The sequence below is a fragment of the Nycticebus coucang genome, chromosome 19, assembly GCF_027406575.1.
Source record: "Nycticebus coucang isolate mNycCou1 chromosome 19, mNycCou1.pri, whole genome shotgun sequence".
Taxonomy (NCBI): Eukaryota; Metazoa; Chordata; class Mammalia; order Primates; family Lorisidae; genus Nycticebus; species Nycticebus coucang.
This window is the reverse complement of record NC_069798.1, coordinates 47942447-47955618: the sequence shown is the minus strand read 5'-3', so window position 1 is coordinate 47955618 and position 13172 is coordinate 47942447.

The following is a 13172-nucleotide window of genomic DNA, read 5'->3' as shown; positions in this document are numbered from 1 at the left end:
AAAGGCTACTGATTTGTGAATATTGATTTTTATATCCTCAGATGTTGCAGTATTTTTTGATCACTTCCAGGATACTTGGGGTTCTCCAAGTACAAGATTATATTGTCAACAAAGAGCAACAGTTTGACCTCCTCTGCACCCATTTAGATGCCCTGTGTTTCCTGGTCTTGCCTGATTGTATTGGCTAAAACTCCCATCACTATGTTGAATAGTAGTGGCAATAGAGGACAACCTTGCCTGGTTCCAGTTCTAAGTGGAAAAACTTCCAGTTTTAGCCCCTTCAGTATAATATTGGTTGTGAGTTTGTCATAGATGGCTTCAATCAGATTTAAGAATACATTCATAGATGAGCGCCGGCGAGCTCTTCCGTGGGGCTAGGAGGAGAATGGCGCAAAGGACTTTTCATACAAGCGAAGAGGGAGGCACTTCAATAATTGTTCAAAGTGTCTTCTTGAGGAAATAAATAAATCAGGGCTAGCTGTCACAAACCAACCTATAATAATGATCCTGGTGGTTTTGGTTCTGGAGGCGGAGCAAGATGGCAGCCGAGTAACAGCTTCCTTGCATCTGGGCACCATGAGACTGGGGATATAGGACTCCAGGCATCTCTGGCTGGTGGGATCTGCCTATCATCACGCCTGAGAGGATACAGTCAGTCAGCGAGAGACTTCTGGACCCCAAGAGGAGGACTAAAACAGTGTAAAACCGGCAAGTGGTCGCGTGTGTTCAATCCATCTAAACCCGCCTGCAACTTCCACAGGCACGAGAACTTAAAGAGCAAGAGGAAGTGAAAGGAAAATTAGGGCAAGGAAACAGATAAAAGAAATCACCCATGAGGAAGAATCAGCAGAAAACTCCAGGCAACATGAAGAACCAGTCCAGAACAACCCCACCAAGGGACCATGAGGTAGCTACTGCAGAGGATTCCACCTACACAGAAATGTTAGAAATGACAGAAAGGGAATTTAGAATACACATGTTGAAAACAATGAAAGAAATGATGGAAACAATGAAGGAAACTGCTAATAAAGTGGAAAATAACCAAAAGGAAATCCAAAAACAGAATCAAATCAGAGATGAACGATATGAAGAATATAAAAAGGATATAGCAGAGCTGAAGGAAATGAAACAGTCAATCAGGGAACTTAAAGATGCAATGGAAAGTATCAGCAACAGGTTATACCACGCAGAAGAAAGAATTTCAGAGGTAGAAGACAAAGTTTTTGAGATAACTCAGATAGTAAAAGAGGCAGAAAAGAGAGAGAAAGCAGAACGTTCACTGTCAGAATTATAGGACTTTATGAAGCATTCCAACATACGAGTTATAGGAATTCCAGAAGGGGAAGAAGAATGCCCCAGAGGAATGGAAGCCATACTAGAGAATATTATAAAAGAAAATTTCCCATATATCACCAAAGATTCTGACACACTGCTTTCAGAGGGCTATCGGACCCCAGGTCACCTCAACTCTAACCGAGCTTCTCCAAGACACATTGTGATGAACCTGTCCAAAGTCAAGACAAAAGAAAAGATTCTGCAAGCTGCCAGGAGTAAGCGCCAGTTGACCTACAGGGGCAAATCCATCAGATTGACCGCAGACTTCTCTAATGAAACTTTTCAAGCAAGAAGACAATGGTCATCTACCTTTAAACTACTTAAACAGAACAATTTCCAGCCCAGAATTCTGTACCCTGCTAAGCTAAGCTTCAAAATTGACGGAGAAATTAAATCATTTACGGATATACAAACATTGAGGAAACTCGCAACAACAAGACCAGCTCTACAGGAAATACTTCAACCTGTTCTGCACACTGACCACCACAATGGATCAGCAGCAAAGTAAGAACTCAGAAATTAAAGGACAGAACCAAACATCCACACTGATAGAAAAGATAAAACTAAGCAATGAACTCTCACAAAATAAGATGAACAGAATACTACCACACTTATCAATTATCTCAATAAATGTTAATGGCTTGAATTCCCCAGTGAAGAAACATTTGACTAGATTAAAAAACACAAGCCATCCATTTGCTGTCTGCAAGAAACACACCTGGCTTCAAAAGACAAATTAAAGCTCCGAGTCAAGGGTTGGAAGACAATTTTTCAGGCAAATGGAATTCAGAAGAAAAGAGGAGTTGCAATCTTATTTTCAGATACATGTGGATTTAAAGCAACTAAAGTCAAAAAAGACAAAGATGGTCACTTTATATTGGTCAAGGGAAAAATTCAACAAGAAGACATTTCAATTCTAAATATCTATGCACCCAATTTAAATGCTCCCAGATTCTTGAAACAGACCTTACTCAGTCTGAGCAATATGATATCTGATAATACCATAATAACAGGGGACTTTAACACTCCTCTTACAGAGCTGGACAGATCCTCTAAACAGAAATTAAACAAAGATATAAGAGATTTAAATGAGACCCTAGAACAACTGTGCTTGATAAACGCATATAGAACACTCCATCCCAAAGATAAAGAATATACATTCTTCTCATCACCCCATGGAACATTCTCCAAAATTGATCATGTCCTGGGACACAAAACAAATATCAACAGAATCAAAAGAATTGAAATTTTACCTTGTATCTTCTCAGACCATAAGGCACTGAAGATGGAACTCAACTCTAACAAAAATGCTCGACTTCACCCAAAGGCATGGAAAATAAACAATCTTCTGTTGAATAACAGATGGGTGAAGGAAGAAATAAAACAGGAAATCATTAACTTCCTTGAGCATAACAACAATGAAGACACAACCTACCAAAACCTGTGGGATACTGCAAAAGCAGTTTTGAAAGGAAAATTCATCGCTTTAGATGTCTACATTCGAAAAACAGAAAGAGAGCACATCAACAATCTCACAAGAGATCTTATGGAATTGGAAAAAGAAGAACAATCTAAGCCTAAACTCAATAGAAGAAAAGAAATATCCAAAATCAAATCAGAGATCAATGAAATTGAAAACAAAAGAATCATTCAGAAAATTAATGAAACAAGGAGTTGGTTTTTTGAAAAAATAAATAAAATAGATAAACCATTGGCAAGACTAACGAGGAATAGAAGAGTAAAATCTCTAGTAACCTCAATCAGAAATGATAAAGGGGAAATAACAACTGATCCCACAGAGATACAAGAGATCATCTCTGAATACTACCAGAAACTCTATGCCCAGAAATTTGACAATGTGAAAGAAATGGATCAATATTTGGAATCACACCCTCTCCCTAGCCTCAGCCAGGAAGAAATAGAGCTCCTGAACAGACCAATTTCAAGCACTGAGATCAAAGAAACAATAAAAAATCTCCGAACCAAAAAATGCCCTGGTCCAGATGGCTTCACTCCAGAATTCTACCAAACCTTCAAGGAAGAGCTTATTCCTGTACTGCAGAAATTATTCCAAAAAATTGAGGAAGAAGGAATCTTCCCCAACATATTCTATGAAGCAAAAATGACCCTGATACCAAAACCAGGAAAAGACCCAAACAAAAAGGAGAATTTCAGACCAATCTCACTCATGAACATAGATGCAAAAATTCTCAACAAAATCCTAGCCAATAGATTACAGCTTATCATCAAAAAAGTCATTCATCATGATCAAGTAGGCTTCATCCCAGGGATGCAAGGCTGGTTTAACATACGCAAGTCTATAAATGTTATCCACCATATTAACAGAGGCAAAAATAAAGATCACATGATCCTCTCAATAGATGCAGAAAAAGCATTTGATAAAATCCAGCATCCTTTTCTAATTAGAACACTGAAGAGTATAGGCATAGGTGGCACATTTCTAAAACTGATTGAAGCTATCTATGACAAACCCACAGCCAATATTTTACTGAATGGAGTAAAACTCAAAGCTTTTCCTCTTAGAACTGGAACCAGACAAGGTTGTCCTCTGTCACCTTTACTATTCAACGTAGTGCTGGAAGTTCTAGCCAATACAATTAGGCAAGACAAAGAAATCAAGGGAATCCAAATGGGAGCAGAGGAGGTCAAACTCTCCCTCTTTGCTGATGACATGATCTTATACTTAGAGAACCCCAAAGACTCAACCACAAGACTCCTAGAAGTCATCAAAAAATACAGTAATGTTTCAGGATATAAAATCAATGTCCACAAGTCAGTAGCCTTTGTGTACACCAATAACAGTCAAGATGAGAAGCTAATTAAGGACACAACTCCCTTCACCATAGTCTCAAAGAAAATGAAATACCTAGGAGTATACCTAACGAAGGAAGTGAAGGACCTCTATAAATAAAACTATGAAATCCTCAGAAAGGAAATAGCAGAGGATATTAACAAATGGAAGAACATACCATGCTCATGGATGGGAAGAATCAACATTGTTAAAATGTCTATACTTCCCAAAGCAATCTACCTATTCAATGCCATTCCTATCAAAATACAAACATCGTACTTTCAAGATTTGGAAAAAATGATTCTGCATTTTGTATGGAACCGGAAAAAAACCTGTATAGCTAAGGCAGTTCTCTGTAACAAAAATAAAGCTGGGGGCATCAGCATACCAGATTTTAGTCTGTACTACAAAGCCATAGTGATCAAGACAGCATGGTACTGGCACAAAAACAGAGACATAGACACTTGGAATCGAATTGAAAACCAAGAAATGAAACTAACATTTTACAACAACCTAATCTTTGATAAACCAAACAAGAACATACCTTGGGGGAAAGACTCCCTATTCAATAAATGGTGTTGGGAGAACTGGATGTCTACATGTAAAAGACTGAAACTGGACCCACACCTTTCCCCACTCACAAAAATTGATTCAAGATGGATAAAGGACTTAAACTTAAGGCATGAAACAATAAAAATCCTCCAAGAAAGCATAGGAAAAACACTGGAAGATATTGGCCTGGGGAAAGACTTCATGAAGAAGACTGCCATGGCAATTGCAACAACAACAAAAATAAACAAATGGGACTTCATTAAACTGAAAAGCTTCTGTACAGCTAAGGAGACAATAACCAAAGCAAAGAGACAACCTACACAATGGGAAAGGATATTTGCATATTTTCAATCAGACAAAAGCTTGATAACTAGGATCTATAGAGAACTCAAATTAATCCACATGAAAAAAGCCAACAATCCCTTATATCAATGGGCAAGAGACATGAATAGAACTTTCTCTAAAGACGACAGATGAATGGCTAACAAACACATGAAAAAATTGTTCATCATCTCTATATATTAGAGAAATGCAAATCAAAACAACCCTGAGATATCATCTAACCCCAGTGAGAATGGCCCACATCACAAAATCTCAAACTGCAGATGCTGGCGTGGATGTGGAGAGAAGGGAACACTTTTACACTGCTGGTGGGACTGAAAATTAGTACAACCTTTCTGGAAGGAAGTATGGAGAAACCTCAAAGCACTCAAGCTAGACCTCCCATTTGATCCTGCAATCCCATTACTGGGCATCTACCCAGAAGGAAAGAAATCCTTTTACCATAAGGACACTTGTACTAGACTGTTTATTGCAGCTCAATTTACAATCGCCAAAATGTGGAAACAGCCTAAATGCCCACCAACCCAGGAATGGATTAACAAGCTGTGGTATATGTATACCATGGAATACTATTCAGCCATTAAAAAAAATGGAGACTTTACATCCTTCGTATTAACCTGGATGGACGTGGAAGACATTATTCTTAGTAAAGCATCACAAGAATGGAGAAGCATGAATCCTATGTACTCAATTTTGATATGAGGACAATTAATGACAATTATGGTTATGGGGGGGAAACAAGGAGGGAAGGAGGGAGGTGGGTGGGGCCTTGGTGTGTGTCACACTTTATGGGGGCAAGACATGATTGCAAGAGGGACTTTACCTAACAATTGCGATCAGTGAAAAAAAAAAAAAAAGAATACAGGCATAAGTGGCATATTTCATAGTGTCCTTGTTCTTGATGACCACATGTTGCAATATGTCACTGGGACACCAGGGCGTGCTGTGGTTTTTTAGGAGACAGCACAGTCAGCAACCTCTATGGTCCTTATTCCAAACTTAGTTGCCTTTGATGATTACCTGATTGTTTCCTTAGCATTTAGGCCCTGCTGGGTTGAGATCTTAAAGCTCACAAGAATCCTTCAAGGGCTGGTCTCACAGTTCCCACTGACTCCAATACCATGGGGGTGTGGGAGTCCTTCGGTCTGTCCCAAGAGTGGCATTATGATCCTGGCAGGCAGAATTAAGATGACAATGCTTTAGGCCACTACTAAGAACCTTCTTATGATCTTTCCACAATAGCAGCCCCCGGCCACCAAGACCTTCTCAGTATGGTGGCTCTTCAGCCACCAAACCTATGGCAAATCCACTCTAACCAGCATTCAAATCTGGTTGCTGTTCAGTTTTTGAGTCTACCCAGTTTTTCAAGCTTTCCACTCAATGCACAGCTTCCCCCAACAACTGAAAACTTCACAAAGGCTTCCTCCTATCCCATACCTCCATGGGGGGCCAGCTGATCCCAGCAGGTTGCAATCATTTGCCTAATTCATCAGATTTCCACCGCTCCAGGTCATACGCTGTATCCAGCTCACCACCTCCTCGCTGTGCTCCCTGAGCTATGATATACAATATAATTTTGTATGAATATTTATAACAACTTTATTTGTAATCACCAAAACTGGAAAACCACCAGCATATATTCGTTTTCTATTCCTGAGATAACACGAATTTGGTGGCTTTAAAAAAAATGCACATTTATTGTTTCACACTTTCTCTGGGTCAGAAATCGGGGCATGGTTTAGCTGCTTAGGTTCTTAAATTGTTGCCTGGGTTGCAGTCTCATTTGGAGGATTGACTAGGGAAGAATTGCGTCCAGGTTCACTTAGATTAAACTCATTTTCTAGCTTTAGCTCCTAGAGGTCACCATTAGGTTCTTTGCCATGTGGGCTTTTTCCACAGGCCTGCTACTTTATCAGCCCAGGCAAGAGTCCCTAAAATGAGTCTGCTAGTAAAATAGTAGTAAATAAGATAAAATGATCATGAGAGTAAGATTACCTGTGCCATATTCTTTGGATCATAAACAAGTCATAGGTCCTGTCTACACTTATGGGAAGGAAATGAATCAAAGACATAAACACCAGGATACAGAAATCATGGGTCACCTTCAAGTGCATCCACCACATCATGGGTTTATCAACTGGGAGATGATAAGCACACTGTGGTATAAACACACATAAAACAATAAAATGCAATGTTCACACAATGAAATATTACTTAACAATAAAAATAATGAACTACTAATACATGTGAAACCCAGATAGGTCTTAAATTCATTAAGCTAAATGAAAATAGCCAAAATCAAAAGGTTACATATTGGATTATCTCATTTATAGGCTTTTGGAGAGAAGTCAATACTACAAGGACAGATATAAAGATTCTGGTTGCCAGGGGCTTAGGGTGTAGGAAGAGGATTGACTACAAAGAGAGATAAGGGAAATTTCTGAGTAATGGAAAAGTTCTATATCTTGATGATGATCAGTAGTTACACAGAGGTATGCACCATTCAAAAGTCACAAAGTTGTATACCCAAAAAAGTGAATTTTACTATATAGTACATAAATTGTTATAGCTCAGGAAATTCCACTTTAAAATATAAAGGGACAGAGTGACAAAGAAGCTGCCAGTAGACATGAAAGTTCCCTTTGATCTGGTCTTCAGTTCACACCCTAGGGGTCAGCCCTAGAGAAATTTCAGTAAAGCAAATAATACAAGTTTTACAGTAGCAGTATTCTAAAACATTTACTAATAGACAAATTATTTATTTTGGGTGAGCTTCAAATGTTGCCTTAATCATTAAAAACATATTATATATGGGCAGAGTTTGAGCTTGCTTAAAGTGGAAGTGTGCAGTAGATCCTCTGATTAGCCAAGCTGTTACAATCAAAGTCTTCACTTACACTACAAATAATAATAATAATAAGACAAAAGAATAGCACTATTTATTCAGAAATCACTTCTTCATATAAGTTTCAATACAGCCAGGTACAGATCAACTCAATGGCATTCTGTCCCTGCATACAGGGTTATAACCCTACCCCTGCTTAGCATACTTCAGGGAGCAGCCCATGATGAGGGGAACAGGAAAAGCCTATGGGGGACTTTCTATTCTTGACAGCAGATTCAGCTCATTCCTCTAACCAAACAACCACCAATAAACCCTGGATTTTAGGTAAAGTTGAGCCTTTACATATTCTCTCAGCTATAAAACAGAATAAACACACCACAGAAAAGAATTTTGACTTCATCCAAAACAAAGATAAGGATCACTGAAGAATTATAAATATGGAGGTGACAGAGTAAGATTTTCGTCTTAGGAAAGATCCACACTTTAATCAGCGTTGGAGATGGACTTCCGGGGCAACACTAGAAGCAAACAGGGCAGGTGGCATGCTAGTACACAACTCACAACTCAAGAAAAGAAGAGATGAATGAAAGTAGTCAAAACAAAAAAGAAACATTTTTTGTAGTATTATTTGGAAAGTAGAACTAATGAGTAGCAAAAGACAGAGATAATGGAAGCATGGTGTACAGCAAAGGCACCCAATACAAGACAAGGAGGGATTGGAGAAATGAGGAATTAGTTTTGCAGACTATAAGTCTGAAGAAGATTAAGATTGCTGACAGGCAGGAGATATGATCTGGATTTGAGGTAATCCAAGGTGTAAGGGCAAGTGGAGACTGCAGGTGAGCTCCCTATAAAAAGAGGGGCAGGCCACATTGGTTGGGTAGTGAATGTGGAACAGGGAATGAAAATAATAGTAAACCAGACGGAAAATGTTCTTCTAGGAGCATTTTTTTTTTTTGTCATTTCCCTGAGTGTTGGCAGGTTGTTTATCTTGTTTTTATTTTTTCTTCAAGAAAATGCAGAACACTAGGGAAAAATAGAGAGCATATAAGATGCTGCTCATATCAAAATGAAGAGATAGCTCACTCCAAGGAGGAGAAGGTAAAAGAATACTTGAATATGAAAATAAGAGAAATTGAAAATCAGATAGAGTCAAGTCAAAATAGAGTCATGGTCTAGGACAGAGTGGATGACACAAACTGGGAAGAGAGTCATGTCCTTTCCTGGTGGCTGTAAGTGCACTAAAGCAATACTCAAGTACTGCTCAAGTAACTTCACCTGGAAGTAATCTAAATGTCTATATGTTGATTAAAGTCTGCCATTGGTTCTATTTCTCTTTTCCTCATAGGAAGAAGGAACAGTGGCTGCTCCAAATCCCTGTGAACCACAGGTGATGGTTTAAAGAACCAGCTGCCAAGTCCTGTCTGAAGAACAGATATTATTACCCTGGGACTCTGGGTGCATTACCATATATCTGCCACAAACTAAATAAGCTTGAACAAATCACTGGTTTGTTCAAAACCACCTCAGATTTCACATCTATAAACAAGGGAATTGCATAGTTGTCGTATTTACTAGCATTCCTTCTAAATTCAAAATTTCATTAATTGATTTTTTTTAAAGGTTCACCTTTTGTGGGTCTTTACTACTTATAACTCTAACTTTAAGACAATTGAAACAGAAGTCAAAATTCCTACCATATATTTATGTATTATGCCCAAATAGCTTTGGAGTAGAGGTACTTTCATATTATCTAAGCTAAAAAAACAGAGTGGAATGAAAAGATAGACAGTAGCAATCCATATATATTTTATAATGATAACAATAAATGGAGCTTGGCATGATCAGTGACCCAGAGGGAAAACTGGCTCTTAGTTTAACCACTTTTGGAATACTCTTATTTGCAAATTGTGCATATTGTATTTTGTCCACTCAAGCATAATGTTGCAAGTATGAGGCACTCTGGTGAATATTGCTATTAATTGAATTACATTATGAATTAATAGTTTTCTATGAACTAGAATTTAATAAAATTAACACCAGACTAAACACAGACACACTATGAGAATGCAAAGAACAAGACAGAAAAAAATACCATTTACTAATAAAAATCCTTTCAGTGCTTATTATATACATACCTTTGTACTAGGTATTACAGGATTTCATTTTTTTTTTTTATTGTTTGGGATTCATTGAGGGTACAGACAATTAGGGTACACTCACTGCAGTTGTCAGGTAAAGTCCCTCTTGTAATTGTGTCCTACACCCTAAAGGTGTGCCATACACTGTGACCCCCCATTCTCCTCCCTCCTCCCTTCTCCCCATCCTCATTCCCCTATCCCACCCTTTGTATTAGGTCATCTACTGCGTTCATATTAGAATTGAGTACATGGGATTCTTGCTTATCCATTCTTGAGATGCTTTACTAAGAAGAATGTGTTCCACCTCCATCCAGGTTAATACAAAACCAGTCTCTACTTCCCATCTAATCTTTGATAAAACAAACAAAAGCATACAGTGGGGGAAAATAATCCCTATTCAACAAACAGTGATGGGAGAACTGATAACCACATGTAAAAGATAGACATTCGACCCACACTTTTCTCCCCTTACAAAAATTGACTCATGATGGATAAGAGACTTAAATCTAAGACATGAAAAGATAAAAATCTTAGAAGAAAGTGTAGGGAAAACTCTTGATTATGTTAGACTAGGGAAAGATTTTTATGACAAAGACTTTAGTGGTCATTGCAACAACAAAACTTAACAAATGGGACTTAGTTAAGTTGAAAAGCTTCTGCACAGCTAGGGACACAAGTAAAGCAAAAAGACAACCTTCAGAATGGGAAAAGATATTTCCAAGTTATCAATCTGACAAAAGGTTGATAACTAGAATCTATAAAGAATTCAAATTAATCAACAGAAAAAGAATAAAAACCCCCATCTACCTCTGGGCAACAAATATGAACAGAACCTTCTCTGATGAAGACAGCCAAATGGCTAACAAACATTTGAAAAAATACTCATTTTCTCTGATCATTAGAGAAATTCTAATAAAAACCATCCTGAGATATCATCAAACTCAGTGAGAATAGTCCACTCACAGTCTCAAAGCTGCAGATGCTTGGTATGGATGTAAAGAGAAGGGAAGACTTTTACACTGCTGGTGGGACTGCAAACTAATACAACCTTTTAGAAGGAAGTCTGGAGAATCCTCAAGTAACTCAAATTAGACCTCCCATTTGATCCTTCAATCCCATTACTAGGCATCTACCCAGAAAAAAATAAATAAATCCTTTTAAGATAGAGATATTTACACTAGACTGTTTATTGCAGTTCAGTTTATTATCGCAAAAATGTGGAAACAGCATCAATTCACACCAACCCAGAAATGGCTTAACAAGCTGTGGTATGTATATACCATGGAATACTATTCATCTATTTAAAAAAAAAAAGGATTTCAATTTTTTAATTGGAACTTGAAAGGAAGTTTACTATATATCGAGTTTTTTTATCTTTTTATTATTATTATTATTGTTAAAACATACAATACATTACATTAGTGTGTACATTAGTGCAATCAAGGGGTACAATGTGCTGGTTTCATATACAATCTGAAATATTCTTATCAAACTGTTCAACATAGCCTTCATGGCATTTTCTTAGTTATTGTATGTAGACATTTGTATTCTGCATTTAGTAGGTCTTGCCTGTACCATTCTAAGATGCACCATAGCTGTGGCCCCACCTATTGCCCTCTCTCCTCCCTAACCTACCCCCTCCCTTCCTCTCCCTTGGCCCTTTCCCCATATTCTTGTGCTATAGTTGGGTTATAGCCTTTATATGAAAGCTATAAATTAGCTTCATAGTAGGGCTGAGTACATTGGATACTTTTTCTTCCATTCTTGAGATACTTTGCTAAGAAGAATATGTTCCAGCTCCATCCGTGTAAACATGAAAGAGGTAAAGTCTCCATCTTTCTTTAAGGCTGCATAATATTCCATGGTGTACATATATCACAGTTAATTAATCCATTCATGGATCAATGGGCACTTGGGCCTTTTCCATGACTTAGCAATTATGAATTGCGCTGCAATAAACATTCTGGTACAGATGTCTTTGTTATATTGTGATTTTTGGTCTTCTGGGTACCTAGTAAAAGAATTAGAGGATCGAATGGATGCTATAATATAGATCTATTTTTAGATCTCTAAGTATTCTCCGAACATCCTTCCAAAAGGAACATGTTAGTGTGCATTCCAACCAGCAGTGTAGAAGTGTGCCCTTTTCTCCACATCCACAACAACATTTCTGTTTTGGGGATTTTGTTATATGGGCTACTCTTACTGGGGTTAGGTGATATCTCAAAGTTGTTTTGATTTGCATTTCTCTGATGATTAAGGATGATAAGCTTTTTTTCATGTGTTTGTAGATCATGTGTCTGTCTTCTTTTTTTTTTATGAACTCACCCAATGATTTTATTATCTTTTATATATTATATAAAATAATTAAAGTGCTTTTGTTTATTTTCTTTATAATTTTTTTGAGTGAGATACTTGTTGAAACAATCTCCAGAATGAAGCTGGGCTTCCTCTTGCATGTCTCACAGTAGAAAATGGTTTCTCTCCTCCACCTTTCTTTTTTTTTTTTTTTCCAATTGTTGGGGATTCATTGAGGGTACAATAAACCAGGTTACACTAATTGCAATTGTTAGGTAAAGTCCCTCATGCAATCATGTCTTGCCCCCATAAAGTGTGACACACACCAAGGCCCCACCCCCCTCCCTCCGTCCCTCTTTCTGCTTCCCCTCCATAACCTTAAATGTCATTAATTGTCCTCATATCAAAATTGACTACATAGGATTCATGCTTCTCCATTCTTGTGATGCTTTACTAAGAATAATGTCTTCCATTTCCATCCAGGTTAATACGAAGGATGTAAAGTCTCCATTTGTTTTTAATAGCTGAATAGTATTCCATGGTATACATATACCATAGCTTGCTAATCCATTCCTGGGTTGGTGGGCATTTAGGCTGTTTCCAAATTTTGGCGATTATAAACTAAGCTGCAATAAATAGTCTGGTACAAGTGTCCTCATGATAAAAGGATTTTTTTCCTTCTGGGTAGATGCCCAGTAACGAGATTGCAGGATCAAATGGGAGGTTAGCTTGAGTGCTTTGAGGTTTCTCCATACTTCCTTCCAGAAATGTTGTACTAGTTTTTGGTCCCACCAGCAGTGTAAGAGTGTTCCCTTCTCTCCACATCCACGCCAGCATCTGCAGGTTT